This window comes from Zingiber officinale, chromosome 10A (genome assembly GCF_018446385.1).
Source record: "Zingiber officinale cultivar Zhangliang chromosome 10A, Zo_v1.1, whole genome shotgun sequence".
In the NCBI taxonomy this organism is placed as follows: Eukaryota; Viridiplantae; Streptophyta; class Magnoliopsida; order Zingiberales; family Zingiberaceae; genus Zingiber; species Zingiber officinale.
Window position 1 is genome coordinate 13,763,212 of NC_056004.1, and position 22,713 is coordinate 13,785,924.

The 22,713-nt window shown below is 39.0% G+C and overlaps 1 non-coding gene across 1 annotated transcript; it reads right to left on the reverse strand.

Annotated features, from left to right (window-relative positions):
* Positions 1–2,533: 2,533 nt before the first annotated feature.
* LOC122028368 lies at positions 2,534–2,639 on the reverse strand. Its single transcript, XR_006124762.1, has one exon. It is a non-coding gene; the product is annotated as a small nucleolar RNA R71 (small nucleolar RNA).
* Positions 2,640–22,713: the final 20,074 nt, after the last annotated feature.

The following is a 22,713-nucleotide window of genomic DNA, read 5'->3' on the forward strand; positions in this document are numbered from 1 at the left end:
GTCCCTCTTTTCCTTTTTGTAGATTGATGTGTGTAGATTGTATACACTTGTTTAGCATGTTTTGACGCACATTCACATATTTTGCGCATGCTTTATCTATGCATTTTTGTACTTCCAGCTTTACATTTAGCATATTTACTCTTTTTGTTCGGAGATCTACTTTTGTGCATTTTCTATACATAGGAGTCATATTTGGAGAAGAATTTATGATCAAGGATAAATATGCAAGTTAACGAAAGGAGGAAGACACCCTTTTGGAGTGTCACATGGCCATGTTGGGGAGAGTGACGTAGGTCGTGTGGTGATCCTCACCCATGCAGTATTGGCCGAGCAGGGCAATGTCCAGGCCACGTGGTGATGATCACCCGTGTAGCCCCTACAGAAAAGGAAGAGGTCACGACCGTGTGGGCATCACACGGTCGTGCCAACTTTGAAGCCTTCCAGAGCTAAAGAAGTATACGACCGTACAATTTTTCTAGAAGCCAAACAAGCCTTGGTCGTGTCCCAGATACGGCTGTGCATGAGTTCCAGAATTGGAGGCAGCACAGGTCATGTAGATCTACACGGCCGTGCAAGGAGGGCAGTGGCAGAGCACCACACTGCCGTGTGAGATAGGCAGTAAGGAGAATAAACTAGGTCGTGTCTCACACACGGCTTGGTCTCGGGGCCGTGTGGTGCCCAAAAATTCTGCTCTATATAAGGGTTTCTTTAACGATTTGAAAGGGGAGTTCTTCATTTTGGGAGAGGACAAAATTTGGGCGATTCCTCATCTTCTTGGAGGGATTTTTCGACGATCTAAGGGCAGATCTTCAATGAATCGACTCCGGGAACAAGGATTGGATCTGAAGACCATTCTTCATCATAGATAAGCTTTTCTTCCCTATCCGTTCTTAGATTTTGGGATCAAGATACTTGTAATCTTCCTATCTTTGGGTTTCTTTTCTTGTTCTATGGATTATATCTCCTTGTTCTAGGATGGGGCGAGTATTTGTAATATGATTTGATGTAAACTCTTATAGATTTGTCAATTTTCTATTTCTATGATGTTGTTTTATTTTGTATCGATTTGATCTTGTGTGGATTGTTGTGATTGGACTTAATTACCATATTTGATTGAATGTTTGAGTGTCTTGTGGATCTTGTCGAGGTAATCCTTCATTCGATTATCCGAGGGGCGTATGTGACAGACAAGCCTGTGTAAGGACGATTGAGGGAAAATCTTGAAGGGGAAATAAGGACATTCAAGGGGGTATGATAGATTGTATGCATTAATCTTTTATATCTTAATATGGGTTGAGAAGTAATGCATTTCTATGTTGATTATCTGAGGGACGCACGTGATAGGCAAGCCCATGTAAGGACATCATGGGGATCCTTCCTAATTGATCGTATTTAGATATAGATTTTAGTCCTAGGCCGATTGTGTATTGCAAGAGAGAATCGACAACCTTCTACAAATGATGGATAATTGAGGAATAAGATTTGGTAGATCATTTACATTGAATAATATTACAAAGAAACCAACACTCCTAGAACATCCTTTATCATAGCCCTTATCCCTATTTTTATGCTTTTACTTCTAGGTTTTACTTTCTATAGTTGCACCCATCTTTTATAAATCAATTGATTAGTTGTTTAGCTAATTCGTGTTGAGATATCTTTAGTGGTTATAACCAGTCCCTGTGGATACGGTATCATTCTTTATTACTGACGACGTATCCATAAACTTACGGAACGTTAATAAGTTTTTGGCGCCGTTGCCGGGGACTGCACTATAACATTAGAGATTATCAATTGAGTAAGACTAAACATTAACTTTTATTTTCATTAGCATAGTTGTAACTAATCTTTAGAATTCTATTTTCATCTTGCATATCTTTCTACTTCTTGACAATTTATTTTGTTGCAATTCTAATTCTAATTCTAATTTTTCATTCTAGATTTCTAGCATTCTAATCTAATCTTTCTCTGTTTTTATTTTAATCTGACTTTTCTCTTTCTTTATTCTTTTCTTTAACAAATATATCTTACAATCTTGTTCTTGTGTATGCGAAGATCTAACTTTGCAGGAGAACTTCTTCTCTAGACCCTGAAATAGACAGAACATTTCATAAAAGAAGAACTTCACAAAGACATCAAGAAGAATAAGAACATTCTAGCATGGAAAGTAGACCATTAAAGGATTATGCGGCACCTTATGCTAGAGGGGTTCGATCTAGCATTTCAAGACCTTCTGTTGAAGCAAATAATTTTGAGATCAAACCGGCTATTATTTCTATGGTGCAGCAGAATCAGTTTGGTGGAGGACCGCATGAGGACCCAAATCAACACTTGGAGGTCTTCTATGAGATATGCGGCACAATGAAAATAAATGGTGTTCCTTCTGAAGCAGTACGTTTATTATTATTTGGGTTTTCTTTAAGAGACAGAGCTAAGAAATGCTTAAACTCTTTAGCTCCAAATAGCATCACCACATGGGAATAGTGCGAGCAACAATTATTGGACAAATTCTATCCACCTAGTAAAATGGCTCATATGAGGAATCTTATTGCAAGTTTCAAACAAGCTAACTCAGAATCTTTATTTGAAGCTTGGGATAGATATAATAATATGCTCAAACAATGCCCACATCATGGTTTAGAGAAGTGGTTAGTGTTTCACACATTCTATAATGCCATTAATTATCACACCAAGGTGTCCCTAGATTCAGCTGTTGGAGGGGCACTGATGAATAAAAGCCTTGATGAAGTTGAGGAAATAATTGAAAGTGTAGCACAAAATCATCATCATTGGGCAAATGAGAGAAGTGGTGGTTATTCTTGTGTAAACCCAACAAAAGTGTCAGGAAAGTTCGATGTTGATGTAGTCACTTTAATCGCTACAAAACTGGATGCTCATACAAAGAAATTAGAAAGCATGGGGACTAAATCAAATATGGTCAATGCCATTGTATCTACTTGTGAAGTATGTGGGAGTACTGATCACTCTAGTGACTCATGTCCTTTGGGAGCTATCTCTGCACAAATCAATCAATTGGAGCAATGTGATGCAATCATGAGTTTCAATCAGAGGTAGAACAACCCGTACTCAAATACATATAACCCCGGGTGGAAAAGTCATCCGAATTGTTCTTATAGAAATAATCAAGAGCAAGGACCACCTATGGGGGCAAGACCTAATTTTCAGTCCGGGCAGTAGAATTTTCAACAACAATAATCTTTTCAAGGCTTTCTAATGTCTAAAATTAAAAAGATGTTTGAAGAAATTATCTCAAATCAGAATGAAATGAAGTAAGATATTTTGAAGCTTACTCAGAGAATGGATAATTCTGAAAAACATCAAAAGATTCACGATAGTCAAATTTCCCAGTTAGCTTCTTCATCTTTCAGAGCACCAGGACTACTTCCTGTAAACCTGACGTTAATCCTATGGAGCACTGCAATCGAATTGAACTTAGGAGCGGACGGACCTTGGGAGATCCCCAGGTGATTGCTCAAAAAGGGATGAACTTTGAAGAAGAGCTCTCTCATTTAAAACAAGAACCTATTTAGGTTCGAGAAGAAGAGGAGAGTGTAACGCCCCCCCTCCCACTGCTTTAGGAGGGACGGGGTTACTTACTTACATACATACGTGCATGCATACATATAAAATCATGGCAACGGAAACAGTTATTTATTTGTTTTTTTTCTACACTAATCATCATGCTTATCATATTGAACATGTAGACATACTAATTCATGCATACAACTTAATTAATATCAACTACTTGGAACATGATTCATGATGTCATAAGCATACTAGCATGAAACATGGAGAACATAAGTGCATAACTATCCATACTAGTTCAAGTACTATCAAAGCATAAAGACAACACATGGTTCATACGCAAACTTAGAACATAAAAGCAATAAGTAGTTTTCTTCCACCGTGCCACTGCCACACACACTCTTGCCCTTCCTGCTGCTCCTCTTAGTTTAGCCATTCCTTTCCTTTTTCTTCAGTACAAGGAAACATAAAAACTATAAGTCCATAGGCTTAGTAAGTCCCTTTCCTACTCACAAAAACCATGAATCATGCATGAACATAAAGTGGTAACATGCTCATTTGGTAAATCACAACATAACATGTGAGAGCATAAGCATAAATTCATATCATATCATGTGAGAGCATAAACATAGAGTCATATCATATCATGTGAGAGCATAAACATAAATTCATATCATAGCATGTGAGAGCATAAACTTAAAGTAGTAACATGATCATATAAGCATCATAGTCATATTTTCAAGAGCATCTTAAGAAAGCATAAAGGAAACCATATAACATGAACTTGTAGATGCAAGATGTTCTTTTGAAAACATGTATCATGAAATGAGTATATGCAAGATGTCCTTTTGAAAACATATATCATATACATACTTAAACATAATCTCAACATGAGGGCCCGGCTTGTACCACATACATACATAAATGCGCGCATCCTAAGTAGATCCAAGGTAGCAAATCTTGAACCTACTAGGAACTAGGCTCGTTTCATAGACCATCGACCTAGGGGCGCTTAGGAGCTCATCCCTTTTACTAGGCCCGTTTCATAGACCATCGACCTAGGGGCGCTTGTGGAGCCCACCCTTGGTACAAGCCATACAAAGTAAAATAGCATGTCATATCATGTCATATCATAACATATCTTGTTCTTGTCATATCATAACATTTCATTTTCTTGTCATATCATGAAGAGTGCTCTTGATCCCAACTTAAGGGAAGCATCTCTTAGGCTTTTCATCTTACTTAAGCCTTGCATAAACATAGCATGATGGCACCAAGTGCATATAACATATAGCATATCATAAAAACATAACATGATAACATGAAGTGCACATTATATAGCATCTCATAAAAACATAACATGATAACATGAAGTGCACATATCAATTAACATGGTGACATAGAAATTCATATCATATCATAAGAGCCAACATCATGCATGATTAAGGTTTTGAAACTTCTTACAAGCCCTAAATCATGCTTGGCCGAAACATACAAACATACATCATAGATTTTCAAACAACATGGAGACGTGAAATCAACTACCTAAGTCCTCATAATCATTAATCATAACATGCAAGACCTTAGGAACCCTAGGTAGCTTCTTAACCTCATTCTTCTTATCTTGGACGAAACATGAAGCCATGTTTAAATTTTCCTTTAATCAATTCAATGCATGAAACTTTTGCAACCTACATAGCATAGCAAGTGAGTCCTTTGGTAACCATAAGTGAGGTTCTAACTCTAATTATTCAACCTTGGCCGAAACCTCAAGGTGGTATTTCTAGGTTTTTCATGCAACATAAGCCATGTAAATTTAACCTAACATTGCATAGGAAATCATACATCATGAGGAAGCATAAAACAAGTATAGTTTAGGTCTACAACTTTCTCTGAGCCTCTAATTCAACCTTGGCCGAAACTTAAAGATAAGATTTCTAGGTTTTCATGCAACTTAAGATATGGAAATTCAATCTAACATTGTATAGAAAATCATACATCATGAGGAAGCATAACAAGTATAATTTAGGTCTACAACTTTCTCTAAGCCTCTAATTCAACTTTGGCCAATACCTAAAGGTAAGGTTTCTAGGTTTTCATGCAACTTCTAACATTGTATAGAAAATCATACATCATGAGGAAGCACAAACAAGTATAGTTTTAGGTCTACATCTTTCCCTAAGCCCCTAATTCAACCTTGGCCAAAACCTAAAGGTAAGGTTTCTATGTTTTCATGCAACTTAAGACATGGAAATTCAATCTAACATTGTATAGAAAATCATACATCATGAGGAAGCATAAACAAGTATAGTTTTAGGTCTACATCTTTCTCTAAGCCTCTAATTCAACCTTGGCCGAAACCTAAAGGTAAGGTTTCTAGGTTTTTATGCAACTTAAGACATGGAAATTCAATCTAACATTGTATAGAAAATCATACATCATGAGGAAGCACAAACAAGTATAGTTTAGGTTTCAAAACCTTGCCCTAGACCTTGTGTTCATCCTTGGACAAAACCTAAGGTAAGATTCTAAGTTTTGTTTATACAACATATAGCATGAAAACTTAACTAACAACATGTAATAGATCATGTATCCACTACAAGAAAAAAGCCTAACAACAACGATTTTTCACCATTGTCGTAGCCCATTTTGAACTGTTGTTAAAGGCCGTGTTGTTAAAAGGGGTGCCCAAAGACAACAGTTTTTAACCGTTGTCTTTGAAGGCAAAGACAACATTTTTACAACAGTAAAAAACTGTTGTCTTTTCCTTCAAAGACAACAGTTTTTCACCGTTATCTTTGAGCGTCTATCTTTAATAACAGGGTCTTCAACAATAGTTTTAAACTATCTACGACAACGGTGAAAACCCGTTGTCTTTTTTAGAAAAAAAATAAAAAAAAATTAATACACAATTTTCCAATATTATAAATCATTCAAAATACTAAATTTCAAAATAAAATTTTATATACAATTTTCTAACATTCAAAAATAATATCTATAACATTCTGAAGAAATTTCATAAGCAACCAACAAAATTTCATAAGCAACCAAGAAAATGATAACACTATTAAAACAAAGGTAGAACAATATAACACAAGATTTTCTACTTAGATATCGGTGAAGAGGAGGGATTGCAGCTCCTAGTGCTCCTTAATTTGTTAAAGTCTCTTCATTTTTTTAGCTTGTCGGCATTCTTCCCAATACTCTTGAGGACACCTATTCGAATAAAGATATATATTACAAATTAGCAACTAAACTGTACGTGTGATTCTAATTTCACTGCATAAATATTACATAACCATAAAAATCATTTGATATAGTCATCTAATAGAAGTGCAAAAAGCGTTATCTACGTAACATAAATGGTAACCTCTTGAAACAATATGGTGGCTCTTAAATTTCTTATTAAGCAGAATTTTCATTCTATGTCACTGCATACAAAGCTTCTATTATAAATCATGCAAACATTATTTTTCCCAGTGATCAAGCAGCATGTATTATAGGGTTCAAACATTAATATCTTCTCTAGTGTCCCAAAACATTAGCTTGAATAGTACATTTGAAGAGGTAATATAAAACATAATGCCGAAGGAACAGGTTTACATGGTGCAGTCTCATTAGTTCTTAATTTGCCTCAACTTGAGAGTTCAACTAATTTCTTGAGTTTGCATGGTGTAATCTTTTGGGTCTCAATCTCATGAAGATGGAAGGGGCTGCTACAGAGGGAGGAAGAACTCCCTGCATCTGGGACACCTTTGCACACGAAGGTTAAATTTCGTTTAACAAGAAAAAAGCACTAATTTAGTGACTGCAAACTCTAAAATGTCTTCAGAATCTCAGGGAGAATAGAGGACAAAAGAACTGGAGACATAGCAGCTGATCAGTATCACAAGTACAAGGTCGATCGTGAGTTTTTTAGGCAATTATGCAATCCTGTGAACTGTAGGCATATAAAATTTTGGTTTTTCTTGTTGTCAGGAAGATGTGAAGTTGATGCATGACATGGGCCTGGATGCCTACAGATTCTCTATCTCCTGGAGCAGAGTTATTCCTAGTCGGCATTCACCTTGCAATAATTTATTTTCCTGACCAAATAGTTTAAGCATTACATGATTCTAATTGGTGCCATGTTGCAGATGGTAGAGGGCCAGTTAATCCAGAAGGGGTGCAGTATTATAATAACTTGATCAATGAACTCAAGAAATATGGTACAATTAGAATAGTGGTCATACCTTAACAATTTTCAGTCACAATTTTACCAAACTTTGTTTGGCCGGCAGGAAGACATCATTGTTTGGAGACATCATTGTTTGGAGAAAAAGAACACTAATAAAATGGCAATTCATAAGAGTTAGGCAACTGATAAAACTTATAAACGTGTAATATAAAGTCAAGATTCAAGAATGTGAAAATGAGTAGAACAATAAAACGAGATGCACGAGCAAATATTTGCTCATGATAAAAAGCATAGAGCATGAACCAACCAAGGTATATGTTCCATAACCTTTTTAAGTGAAAGGGTCACTATCTATTCATCTCCATTTGGCTCATGGGCATCAAACAAATTCCTTTTATGGCATCAACCAAAATTTACTTCATAATCGCAAATAACAAGCAAAAAAGAGGTCAGTTTTAAATATTTTCTATGACTAACATAACCAACTCACATCTTTTAGATATCTAGGCAATTAAAGAATGACAAAGAACAAAGCATAAGACAAAAAAAAAAGAAGCAATAAGAGAGAGAACCTTCTCTAACTGTTTAAAGCCATCTTCCACTGAACTTGCAACATTATGTACATTGTAATCAATCCATCAAACATGGTTCCCTGTTAATATCACATGTATCATAACATGATGCATGGTATCCACATAAACTCCAGGTCACTAAGTATCAAAAGAAAAACTTACTTGATCTATGACAAGGACTGAGAGATCTATTATGATTTGAACAAGTTCCTTCACTGATTCTACAACCTTTAACAAAAATTATCCATAAAGTCCTGAAACATTTAGATGATACTAATACGCATAGCCGTTGAACCTCATAACACCAACCCACAAATGAATAAGATGGATTTACTGACCTAGGCAATCCAAATATTTCAAAATATGTTACCTGTATAATCTCCCTTTCCCTCTCTCTTGTCAATGCTTCATTTTACTTCAGTGTGGAAATTTGAACATCACTAAAACCCTGTAAAAAGGGTCAAAACCAAAGAAAAAAAGATCAGAATAGAAATTAAGTTAATAACATGTGAGATGGAAACAATCTTATGTTTAATCACGGAAGAAAAAAAAATCCGCACACTTGAGTCAACAAATCATTAAGAAGTTTTGCACTAATAGTTGTCTAAGCTACCCATTAGACATTCATTTCATAACTTAACTTAGACCTACTGACAAAGAAAAAGAAAGAATTACCACATCAGTGAAGGCATCTTCTTTAGTAAATGGTGAGGAGGAGGCATTAAAGAAACACTAGCAGAGAAAGTCGAGGCGACACTAGTGAGGAGGCAGCGAAGATGGATGAAAGTCGAGGTGGCGAGGAGGAGGTGCTGGTGAGAAGGAGGCAATAAAGATGGCTGAAAGTCGAGGCGACGAGGAGAAGGCGGTGAAGATGGCTGAAAGTAGAGGCCGCGAGGAGGAGGTGGCGAGGTCGAAAGTTGAGGCGACGAGGAGGGTGGCGAGGAAGGAGGCAGCGAAGAGGGTGGTGAGGAGGGAAGTAGCGAAGAGGGCGGTGAGGAGGGAGGCGGCGAAGAAGGCGGTGAAGAGGGTGGTGAGGAGGGAGGCGGCGAAGTGGGTGGTGAGGAGGGAGGCGACGAAGAGGGCGGTGAGGAGGAGGCGGCGAAGAGTAGGGTTTTGGGAAAGAGACAGAAAAAAACAAGGCGTAAACAACACTTAATAGACAGAAAAATGACGAAGGAGAAAAAGTGGCGAAAGAACAAACAATCGTATTCAACAACACTTAATAGACAACGATTTTTAAAAACCGTTGTCGTAATCCCAAAAAAGCGCACATAGACAACAATTTTAAAAAACTGTTGTCGTACCCTTTAAAAATCGTTGTCGTATCCCCAAAAAAACATAAATAGACAAGGGTTTTTAAAAACCGTTGTCATAGGCCAAAAAAATTACTAAAAGACAACAGTTTTTGTTAAAACCGTTGTTAAAAGGCAAAAAGACAACGGTTTGGTATAAAACCGTTGTCGTTTGAGTGTTGTTGAATGACGTTTTTCTTGTAGTTATCATGAAGGAGCATAAACAAGCATGTTTAGATTTCAAAACCTTGCTCTAAACCTTATGTTCATCCTTGGCCGAAACCTAAGGTAAGATTCTAGGTTTTTGTTTATACCACATGTAGCATGAAAACTTAACTAACAACATGTAATAGATCATGTATCATGAAGGAGCATAAACAAGCATATTTAGGTTTTAAAACCTTGCTCTAAACCTTATGTTCATCCTTGGCCGAAACCTAAGGTAAGATTCTAGGTTTTTGTTTATACCACATGTAGCATGAAATGTAACGACCCGCCTCCTACTAACTAGGCTGCGAGGCTGGACCATCACATTATGCTGTGCTAAGCTATTCTGTGCGGAAAACTGAACTAATTTAAAACTTTGCTAAACTAATACAATTTCCTTGTTCTACATGTGCTAAGGGGTGCAATCTAAGGTATACATAGCATATCCTACATCTCCTATGGTCAAGGAGTTAAATTACAAGGTTTCCTGGTCGAAACCCAGCTTCCCAATCGATTGAGATTGAACTCAATCAATTGACAACTATCGGATCGATCCATCGATCGATTGAGCGTGCTACTGTGCACGGACAAGGTTTTGGATCGATCAACTGATCGATCCAGGCTAACTAATCGATCTACTGATCGATTCAGCGTGCTACTGTGCATGGACAAATTTCTGGATCGATCGGCTAATCGATCCAGGCTGACCAATCGATCCAAAGATCGATTCAATAGCTCTCTGTTCCTAGGAATTAATTCCCGATCGATCGGCTAATCGATCCATGATCGATCGATCAGCTGATCGACTCACGAGCTTTCTGTTCGCGACAGAACGCAACCGGATCGATCGGCTGATCGATCCAGAAGCTTACTGTTCACAGAACGAGCTCCCCAATCGATCAGCTGATCGATTGAGGGCCCTCCAATCGATCAGCTGATCGATTGAGGGCCCTCCAATCGATCGGCCGATCGATTGGAGTTTCTGATTTCGTATCAGAAATCTGATTTCAGCATTGTTTCGTGCACAAATCACATGCATAAGTTCTAAAATGGCTGAAAAACATACTAATATCAAATAACTAGGATTCTAAGCATGGCATAGTGCATAACTCACTAGTTCATGGCATTTACATAACTAAATAAGCAAAAGTAACATGATACAAAACGCTAAGTTCTTAAATGTTCTAGTTCTTCAAGATCTTTTGTTCCAGGTTCCATCCACACACATCTTCATCGCATTGTCCTCCAGCCTCCGCTAATCCATCTTTCCTTTACCTTTATCTGCAGTATAAGGAAAAGAAGTATCTGTAAGCTTGAGAGCTTAGTAAGAAACCATCTACCTCACAAAACATGCATTCGATGCAATTTATGCTTTTAAAACATGCTATTTGAAATACATGCTAATAACTATGCTAAGATTTCTAATAAACGGTGGCTACAACATGGCATAACGACATACAATACATGGCATTCAAAGCTAAGCATAGAACAAACATGTGAATCCATAAGAACACTAAACTGGAATGAAAGTTGAGCTGGACTACTATCAAACTAATGCTAAAACTGCACTGTATTCACATAACTAATTCGTGAAGTTTTTGAAAACTATTTATCATAAATAGATGAAAATACTGATAATCATGCTGCTGTTGGGCCCGACAACTGTACTTGCTATGCGTTCATTCCTAACTAGACCCGGGTTTGCAAGTCCCAAATTTAGTAGGATTTACTAGGTTATCTAAACCTACGGATGACTATGGGAGCCCAGCCCAAGGACAACTAAAGTCCAGTACAGTGCCACTGAAAAGTAAAATACTAATTGTATAAACTGATTTATCTTACCTTGCTTTTACTAGGTTATCTGAACCTAGAGCTAGGTTATCTGAACCTAGAGCTAGGTTATCTGAACCTAGAGGCGACTATGGGAGCCCACCCATTGGACCGTAGTCCCATATAAGCTGAAGCAAGATTGTACATGCTATAAAAATGCTTCTATTGTATTTATCTAAGCTATTAAAATACCTAAGGTGGCATTTAACTGAGCTAAACATTTCATCGAGCACTTGGTGTGCGCTAATTCACACCCTACGTGCCGAAAAGTCGACATATGGCTAAACCAAAGTGTAAAACATACGAACAACTACTTATACTGCAGGTGAGGAGTTTCTTACCTCTTGCGCTAGTTTTCTTACGATTCTAGTCGCTAGATCTCCGGAGAAGACGATCCTTTCGACGATCTCCTTGCGTCTACGTGTTCCTCTCGTGGAAAAGGGCGTCCTCGTGCCGGAGTCATCGCCGGAAGGTGTCCCTACGACCCTAGGAATGGAACCCTAGGTCTCTCTTAAGGATGGCGCCAAGAGATGAGGGAGAAAGAGAGAGGGTCGGCGGGTGAGGTTTGAGGGAAAAGTTTTCTCGTTTAAGAAAATACAATTCCTCACTTAAATTCCCTATTTATATTAAGTGATTAATTCACCCCAACTACACTTTAAATATAATTGTTTCCCTTTCCTTTCAGCACACCCCTGCTGGGGCCACATGGTTACTTAAACTATCTAAAAGTCATAAGATCCGATAGGTCTCGGGTTCGATTCCCGCTTAAGTTGTATTCATTTTTTATTTATTTTTGATACCTCCGCTACTCTAAAAATTCTATAAAAATATCCTAAAATTCCATAAAAATCATAGAATATTTCTAAAATAGATTTGAGAATTTTCAGGTGTTACATGAAAACTTAACTAACAACATGTAATAGATCATGTATCATGAAGTAGCATAAACAAACATATTTTCCTTTCAAAAACTTATCATGGCCGAACCCAAAGTCTCTTTTCAAAACATTTTAAGCATAGAAAATGTAGGAGGCTACTTGTACTGCAGGTGAGGGGGAATACTTACTTCTCTCGCTTAATTCTATAAGAGAAGTAACCTTGGTTGTGAAGCTTTTCCTAGAGAGAAAACCTTTTTGCTTGGTTCGGCAATGGTGAGGAAGAAGGAGCTTGGTTTCGGTGGAGAGGAGGAGGGAGGAGGAAGAGACGAAAATGGAATTTTCTCTTTCCTTTTCTCCTTTTATTCCAAATCAAAGGAAGAAGAAAAAATGAATTTTTTTCCTTCCCTTTTCTATTACTCTTCCTAAATGAAGGGAGAAAGTAAAACTCTCTTTTCATTGTAAGAGGAAGAAGGAAACTTGGACTTCTCCTTCTTAGTGAAGAGAGCCTTCACTTTCCTTACCTTTAACCATAATTTCCCTCTTTTTATATCAGCACACCCCTGCTGGGGCTACTGGTTATAACATGGAACCACTTACTAAGAGGTCAAAGGTTCAATCCCTGGTCATGCCTCTTTTTGGTTCTTTTTATTTTATTATTTTAAAGAAGAATCCACATGAAACCTATTTAATCATGCTTAAATTCATGTAAAATTTCTAGGGATCCTATGGGTGTTACAGTCCCCCATACCTCATAAAAGTTCATTCTCGAACTTAAAATAGCTCTGGGTAACTAGGGTGGCCTAGGACTTCCTGCTGAGTGCGTCAGCCACTTTGTTCACCTTTCCCTGATGGTAGAAGATCTCGCAGTCATAGCCCTTGACTAGCTCAAGTCATCTACGTTGTCTCATGTTTAGGTCCTTTTGTGTGAAGAAATATTTTAGACTCTGGTGATCTGTATAAATCTTACACTGTGCTCCATATAGATAATGCCTCCATATTTTGAGAGCAAATACCACGGCTGCTTGCTCTAAATCATGAGTGGGGTAATTTCTTTCATGTTCTTTGAGTTGCCTAGAGGCATAGGCAATTACCTTGCTGTTCTGCATGAGTACAGCTCCGAGTCCTAATCTGGAAGCGTCGCTGTATATATCGAACCCTTCGTTACCTTCCGCAAGAGTGAGAATTGGAGCACTGGTCAGTCTCCTTTTCAATTCTGTGAAACTCTTCTCGCAATCGTCTGTCCATTCGTACTTCTTATTTTTCCGAGTGAGAGCTGTCATAGGGGCTGCAATTATGGAGAAACCCTCTACGAACTTCCGGTAATAGCCTGCTAGCCCGAGAAAGCTTCTGATATCACTGGCATTCTTTGGCCTATTTCAGTTACTCACAGCTTCAATTTTTATTGGGTCTACCATCACTCCGTCTTTAGAGATAACATGACCCAAAAACGATATTCGATCGAGCCAGAATTCGCATTTGGAAAATTTCGCATACAGCTGCATCTCCTGAAGAATCCGCAAAACTATGTTCAGGTGTTCGGCATGCTCTACTTGGGTTCCCGAATAGATGAGGATATCGTTGATGAAGACGATCACAAATTTGTCGAGAAATGCTGAGAATACCCGATTCATCAGATCCATAAACAAAGCAAGAGCATTCGTCACTCCGAAAGGCATTACTACGAACTCAAAATGTCCATATCTTATTCAGGAAGTCGTCTTCGGTATATCATCCTGTTTCACTTTTACTTGATGATAACCAAACCTCAGGTCGATCTTAGAGAAGAGGGTGGCACCCTTCAATTGGTCAAACAGGTCATCAATCCGTGGTAGAGGGTACCGGTTCTTGATCGTCGCTTTGTTTAGCGCTCGGTAGTCTATGCACATTCGCATAGACCCATCTTTCTTTTTCACAAACAGTGCCGGAGCTCCCCATGGGGAGTGACTAGGGCGGATAAGTCCCTTGTCAAGTAACTCCCGTAGCTGTTCCTGAAGTTCCTTCAATTCAGCTGGCTCCATACGGTATGGTGCTTTAGAGATTGGTTTAGTACCAGGAATCACTTTGATCTCAAATTCAATTTCTCTATCGGGGGCCAACCCTGGTAGTTCATTGGGGAATACTCCTGGGTAGTTACATACAATTCTGACATCTTCCAGCTTCTGGTCCTCCGCTTGGCTTGTATCAACCACATGTGCCAGAAACCCAGTGCATCCGCTGTCTAACATCTTCCGTGCCTTTAAGGCTGATAAGAATTTCTTAATTTCTTTCCTTGTCTGTCCGATAAATTCGAATGTCGGTTCTGCTTCTGGCCGGAAGACCACTTTTCTCTTACGACACTCTATCAAAGCACCGTACTTGCTCAGGAAATCCATGCCTAATATAATATCATAATCCTGCATGTCAAACACTATCAGATCACAGTAGAGTTCTCTATCTGCGATTCTGATGGGCGCGGCTCACAATATATGAGTAGATGGCATTACTTCTCCCGAACGTAGGGTCGTTAAGAATTCGCAATCTAAAGCTTGAGGTGGCATGTCTATCTTTCTCGTGAACAGGGTAGAGACGAACAAGTGCGTTGCCCTAGTATCAAACAATACAGTAGCATGCTGACTGAAAATAAATATCTGACCTGTGACAATGGTAGAAGCATTCGCCACATCTTCCTTGGTGAGGGAGAAAATTCTGGCATTCGTCGTAACTGGCGGAGCCTCCAATCTCCCTTGGCTTATCTGAGGACCTTCTATCGCAGCTTGCATCATGTGTAGCTGTGGGGTAGCACCTCTGTTCTGGACATACTGCTGAGGAGGTGTCTGACTCTGGGTCGGACAGTTTTTGGCCATATGTCCTTCCAATCCACAGTTGTAGCACTTATTTGTGCCCATACGACATTTTCTCGGATGCTTCTTCCCACATGTGGTACACTGAGGGAACGTAAGTTGCTTGCTTCCTAGACCACCCTTAGAGTCGTTCCATTGCTTTCTCTTGCCACTGTTGTTTCCTTTTCAGTTGGCTTTGGTGTTTTGAGATTTCTCACTACAACAAAAACCTTGATAGACATCAGTGGAACAACAATGATTTTAAGCAAAAACCGATGTCTTTGAGTATTTTACACCAGTTTTTCCAAAAATCGGTGTCTATGAGTGCAAATTTTAGCTCATAGATATTAGTTTTTTAGGCGATGTCTATGAGCGCCTTTTTTTTTGTTAATAGACACCAATTTTAACAGCGGTTTTTAAAACCCAGTGTTAATGAACCAAAATAAAATATTTTAATTTTTCCACCAATACTTAGCCAAAATTTACAACATTTCATTCTTCCCTCCAAACACAGTATACCGTCACGACTCCACCACCACTTTCCTCCTCGCCGCTGACCGTCCAGCCATCTCTCAACCCCATCTCCCTCTTCACCTTCTTAGATCGAGGCCCCTCGCATGATTCTGCTAAACCATGCTACTGTATCGTCGATCCACCTCAAATCGTCGCCGAGAAGCATCTATGCGCGAGGAGTTGGCCTGCGGTATTGGCATCTAAGCATTGTTTGTAAAAAGGAAGGTCAGGTTCCTCCATTTTACTTTGTCTTGAGCTTCTTCGAAAGGTATTTCCTTAGTTTCTGTTTGAGAGTGATTTGTTTCATTGGTTGCGAAATTGATCTAGGGTTTGGTTCCGAAATTTTGTTTTTCCATCACTTCCAATGGTTGTTTTTGAGTCCTATTTTAAATAGTGTTGCATATCGATTGAAACTTCCTTACACGATATTAAATTGGCTCCGATTTTTAGTTGTGTGGTTTAGATGATTCGGTTTTGTCTGTGAATTGGTCGGTTATTTCTTTAGTTTACTTGTGCATCTGTTATTTATTCCATGGGTCTTATTTATTTATTATCTGGCGCCCTGGGTCCTTCGAAGCAAGAAAAGCAGTGAAAATTATCTTTATCGAGTTGGCGGTCGATCCCCTGGAAGCATCATTCTTCTTTTTCTCTGGCTCACTTTGCAGATTTTTACTGTGGAGGCTCTTTTTCTCTTTTTTGATCGTTAATGTTGACATGGCTAGATTTGGGCGATTTCATTGCAGCTGGTACGTCACCTACATCCTCTATAAGCAAGGCTCCATTGCAGAAAGATATTGAGAATGGTAGCTGCCTTGGTTTATATTCTGAGAAATACAATCGAGAAGCTTGTCTTGACGCAAGTGAACGGGAGTCCACTGTTAGCATCACTGTGTTTGGAGCCTCTGGTGACCTAGCCAAGAAGAAAATATTTCCAGCCCTGTTTGCACTTTATTATGAAGATTGCCTTCCAAAGGTCTGAATGTTGTTAAATTTTCTCTTACAATTATATATTTTGTCTAAGTCAAGTTATTGTGTATGTATGTGGTCTTTCAGCATTTTACAATTTTCGCTAATTTCATTTCTTAGAATTGTCATTGCAGTCGAGGACAAATAGAGAGTATTTTGAATACATGATGCTAAGTTGGGAGATCCTTCAATTCATTACCAATGCTTCACAAAATGGATGTCATCAATGGATATTGACGAAACTGATGACAATGAACCACCCTGTATTCGTGGAGATTGTGATAGGATTTGGGTTGACAATGAGAATTTTTAGTTTGGTAACTTTATTTATGATTTATTTATATGACTATTTACTTTAACACTGATGCTAGGTCAGCTAACTTTAGGTAGTTTTCAAGATCATGTACATGTTTTTTGTTTCCTTCAAAACTTGTGTCAACGGCTGATTACCTCAATTTTGAAAAAGTCCTGAGTCCTTCGCTAATTGTTCAATTCTTAATTCAGTTCAGATTGTCAAGTACTCTTCCTTCTATCTGACTATGTCTATAGTAATACTTTATGATGCAGATTTCGATATTTACTTTGATGTTCATGTATGAAGTTTTGAGTTCTTTATGAACTAGCCTAGCATACGACAATCTTCCAATTTTCTACTCTCAGGATAAGAATGTACAATAGTGAGCTTGTGGGATATAGATCAAACTTAATCATTTGGCACTATCTGCTTATGATTGACCCGTGGTTTTACTGCAAGCCCCTCTGAATTCCATGTTGCATTATCACCCCCTGAAATACTAGCATCATTGTAGGGATAGAATTGGTTATGGTATAGTTTTGACAAGGATTTCCAGGCAGGTTATAGGAATTATGAAACCAAGAGGAACCTAGTGTAATTAGGTCTAAAGGATAGTATTGATTATGATATAGTTTTGACAAGGATTTCCAACAGGTTATAACCATTTGAAACAAAGAGGAGCCTAGGGTAATTATGTGGCAATTTGATGTTGCTGATTTTATTGGCCGACTTCTGGAATCAACCATTTTTTTCCTTTTCTTATCTAATTTTATTTCTTCAACATTTTCCACTAATTGATATCATTTTGTGTAGAATGTGATGGATCGAAAGCGCTAGAGGGGGGGGTGGGGTGAATAGCGCTCGTGGCTATTTTAATGATTTAAAACACATAATAGAAACACAGCGGAAAGTTAAATCAAACACACAGAGACGCAGGTGTTTTATTTCGTTCGGAGCCTATGGCAACTCCTACTCGAAGGCCCGCGGTCCTTGACCGCATTCGATGGGAAACAACTATATATCGGAAAGATTATAATTTGAATTACAATTAATGCAATTAGTAAACTAATACCGACAACAAAAGATCGAAGAGTCTGAGTTTCGGGTTGTCGACGTCGCGCAGAAGCACTTCAAGGTCGTCTCGTTGGCAGCACTTCACAGAAGAAAGCTTAGAATGTGTTGTTGTTCTTTGGCTGCACCCTCGACCCTCTTTTTATATGACCTTCCGGGCGCCTGGAGTGTGACGTGGCCAACCAACCAGGATGCTCCACGTGGCGAAGTCGCGGCAGGGATAAAACTTGGTCTCGGGCGCCCGGACCCCTTTTTCCAACAGGTTCCTCACCTGCAACACAAGGTTAGTCCGAGCAAAATACCCTGCAAGACATTGTTAAAATAAGATAAAACATAGTAAAGAAGAATTGACAGTCTTCGGTCTGTCCGAGTCTGTCTTCGGACTGTCCGAGTCTGACTTCGGATTCCCAACCGGAAACCGTAGGTCGACCCGACGCCTACTGTTCCCTCTACGGGGAACGCGTCCTCACCTACTCCCCTCAGGAGAGATTACCTGATGCCAGTCCGATCCTCTAAACCGATTGGACTTTCCGCCTAGGGTTACCACCCCCTAGGACCTAGGGTTACCGCCCCCTAGGGTTTTTCTCCACCTAGGGTTACCGCCCCCTAGGACCTAAGGTTACCGCCCCTTAGGGTTTTCCTCCACCTAGGGTTACCGCCCCCTAGGACCTAAGGTTACCACCCCTTAGGGGTTTTCCCCTGCCTAACCGCAGCTAGGACTTTCCTGAAACACTCATTCAAACATGTTAGATCACACACCAACTTAACTTTGAATCCTTTGCCATTATCAAAACTAAGGTTCGATCGTCGGATGCTTCCCGCACCAACAATCTCCCCCTTTTTGATAATGATAACCGAAATTCAATGTTAAGTAAAAAAAATATGCGGTTATGTATAAGCACGAGAACCAGGATATGCGTGATAGCAAGATAAATATAAACATAGCTCCCCCTTAATCCAAGCAAGATAAGCATAAACATAGCACCCCCTTAATACAAGCTCCCTTTAACATATTTTCTTTGAATTTCTCTACTCTTTCTTTGAATTTGAATTTCTATTTTTATTTTTTCTTTGAATTTCTCTACTCTCCCCCTTTGCCATATATCAAAAATGAGCTAGTTTTGTAAAAACCTAATTTTTCAAGACCGAATTTAGTAGAAAAAATTTTAACCAAGGCTAGGAGCAAGTGAAAAGCAACACTTAGAATAGCAATATTTTTCAAAATTTGATTTTGCTTGAAGAGATTTTCAAAGAGGAACTCTTAGTGTGTTTTAGGAGTTTTCAAAATTTTCACAGAAAAAAAATTTTCAAACAAAAGAATTTTGACTTTAGAGATTTTAACCAACATTTTCAACTTCAGAAATTTTCAAACAAAAATATCAACTTAAATTTTTTTTTTTTGTACTAAATTTTCAGCTTCAGAAATATTCTGGAAAAAATATTAAGGTTTTTAAAGAAAATTTCCAAGGAAGAAAAAACAATTTTCAAAGCAAAATTTTTTTTTAACTTGGCGAATTTTCGAAAAGGTTTCAGCTTAAATAACTAAAAATGATTTTCAGAATAGAGGACACTTGAAAATTTGGAGAGAGTTTTTGAAAAAGTTGCTTTGAAATGAATTTCAAGAATACTTAAGGCAAAGGAGAAGCGATAACTTTATTTAATAGCTTGCCATTTTGTGTTGGTAAGGTATCAGAGCCCTAAAGTCCAAGCATGAGTAAAGATTTGTTTTGATCAGGTATCAGATCCCTTAAGTACAGACATGCTTAAACTTATTATTTCCTTCACCAACTGTCTAACCGTTTAGCTACTTGCTGATTGCCTAGATGGCAACAGTGTTCACTTGGTTAGTCAAGTCAAGTCAATTGATCCAGTTAGATTTGACTAAGGCTGGAAGACTTGATTTGATTACTTTTAATCACGTATTTAACACCCAGACTCATATTGATGCACAGAAATAAGCATTCTCGAGTCCAGGCTGTACCCTATGCATCTCACACCGTTCTATGTTTTACAAACACAATCAAGGTAAACCTAGGTGTTTGTGAGATGCTCTGGCTGAGTCCTGGGGGAACATGATTTCTAGGGGGAAATCCTAGGCTAAATCCAACTTTTGAAAGTCTAGTAAAGTAGGGATTTTGAAAAAAAAATAAGGTTTTGCCTAGAAGTTTTAAAAATGTTATTAAAAACTAAACTATTAGATTAGGCTATAATCAATCAAGTCTGAAGTAAAAAGTTGACATAGATAAAAGAGTCATAATAGAGCTGCTACATGCTGCTACATGCTGTACTAGAGTCATAATAGAGCTACAGTCGGAGCTACTGAGATGATGAGGGAGGTGGTCCGGAACCCCGCGACCGGAGTAGTGTCAGGAGCTCAGTGTGACGAGCCCGATCGTCCTCTCGTAGATCTCGGCGCAGGTCGGAGAGCTCCTGCCGTACGTCTCATCGTAAGTCGGAGACCTCCTGTCGGACCTCTCGTCGAAGATCGGAGACCTCCCGCCGCATGGCCTGATGAAACTCGGAGCTCTCGTGCTGGAGACTCGACATCGCCCTCTCTAGTCCGGAAACTCGATCAGCTAGAGTGCGGGGAGCTGGGTGTGGTGCTCGAGGTGGTGGTGGGGCAGGAGCAGCCTCCTCAGGAAATAGTGCCAACATGAACTCATCATGCTCTGCCTCCTCCGCCTGCTGGTGCTATGCCCCCCTATGCCAGGACATGGTACCCTCATCGTCTATATGGATATTTGCTAGGGAAAAGTTCCTAGCTCCTATGATGTCAAACTCGGTCATGTAGCGGATGTCACCTCTGGTGACATCAATGTGTAAGGAGGACATGTAAGCAGTCAGAATATGACAATAAGGCATATGTACTCGTCTGCTGGTCACGTATCCAGCTGCGTTAATAATGGTGGAAAAGAGGTGTAGGCTGATGTCTATATCTAACCTATGACACAGGGCATAGAGGAGGAAGGAGTGAAATGAACGCATCACCACAATGTCGTGAGTGGTCAGCGGTAGAATACAAAGTACTAGAACTCTATAAAGGGCGTAGTCCTGAATTCTAAGGTTAAGTGACCTAAACTGGGTCTCAGTGGGATCACGCTGGTCCTCAAAGAAATACGAATAGATCGTATCGAGGGTAATATGTGAGTAGGGATCTCCAAAAGGTAGCTCCATAGGAGGATAGCATAAAAAGGTGCAGGGTGACTCTCGTAACCCTAGAAACTCACGAATGGTGGTGGGAGATAATGTGATATCCGTGCCAGCTGCCCTAGTGGTATAGGAGTAGTCGTCTACTTTCACTAGGTTGTTGTAAAATTTGGCACATAAACTTATGTTTACTAGGCTGGTGCACGCAACTAGGTTTCGCAGCCTTTAGTGGTTTATAGCCTCGGAGACTGGAATACAAGAGCGTAGAAAGAACGATCTATCTATACATTTGGTTCTAATGGGCATGTAATTTGTTGACATAAACTTAATCCTAAGTTCGTCGGTGGGAAACCTAGGGTCAATGCTAGGTGTAGAGGGCCCAGCACCAGATTTAGTATGCTTCCTAAATTTCATACTAATATTATACTAAGAAATAAACAAGAATTATAAGAAATAAAGTTTAGGAGGGGATAGACATTTTACCGAGGAGCCATTGTAAGAAATTTTAGAACTGACGACCTCGGTTGAGTCACGACTCCGTATCAACCGCGGAAAATTTAAATTTTGAAAGTCTTCGCAGGTAAGCTTAGAAGCTTTAAGGAAGACTTGGGTGCAAGGGTAGGGGGCGCCTCCTGCCCCTTATATATAAGGGAGTCCGGGCGCCCGGACGTGTTCCGGGCGCCCGGGGTCGTGTGAGGCGGGGCGCCCGGGTTCTCTTTACTTAAAGATGTTTAAGTAAATTTGATTTTAAACATGTTTAATTGAGAATTATTTTAAATTAATTCAATTATGAAATTGTTTAAGTTAATTTGATTTGAAGATGTTTAAGTTAAGTAATTTGGAGGAATATTTAAATTTTAATTTGCTTAGTCATCTCACCCGATGTATGTTTTCAATCAGGGGATCCTATTATTTTGTGAGATGAATTAGTTCAATTTTTAGGGTTTTGTTTAACTTTACGTTAGATTCGGGTTTAGCTTTGGGTTCAACAAGTAAGCGTTCTTTGGATAAACTTCTGGGCTATGGTGAATCACAAGGAGCTCATTAAAGTAACCATGCCTTCGAGGTTTCCCAAATAGTCCTACCCATTGAGCTTAATACTAAACCTTGGTCTAACTAGTTAGGATCCATTTAAGGGTAGCTTCGGTTAGTTCCACTTGGCCAAATGCACCAGGTCGAAGCCATATCTTCTTAGACATGCGATGCCCAAGTTTTCCAAACGTACTATCATCCAAAAACTTCACCAGTACTGTGCTTCAAGTTAAAATTTAACCCTTTTTAATCTATCCTTATTTACCCATCCGGGAATCTACTCTTGTTTACCCATTTCGGGTAGATTAAGTTCGGTTACCCTGTCGGGTAAATAGATTTCGGAGTTGCCAGCTATTCTGGACCCTCCT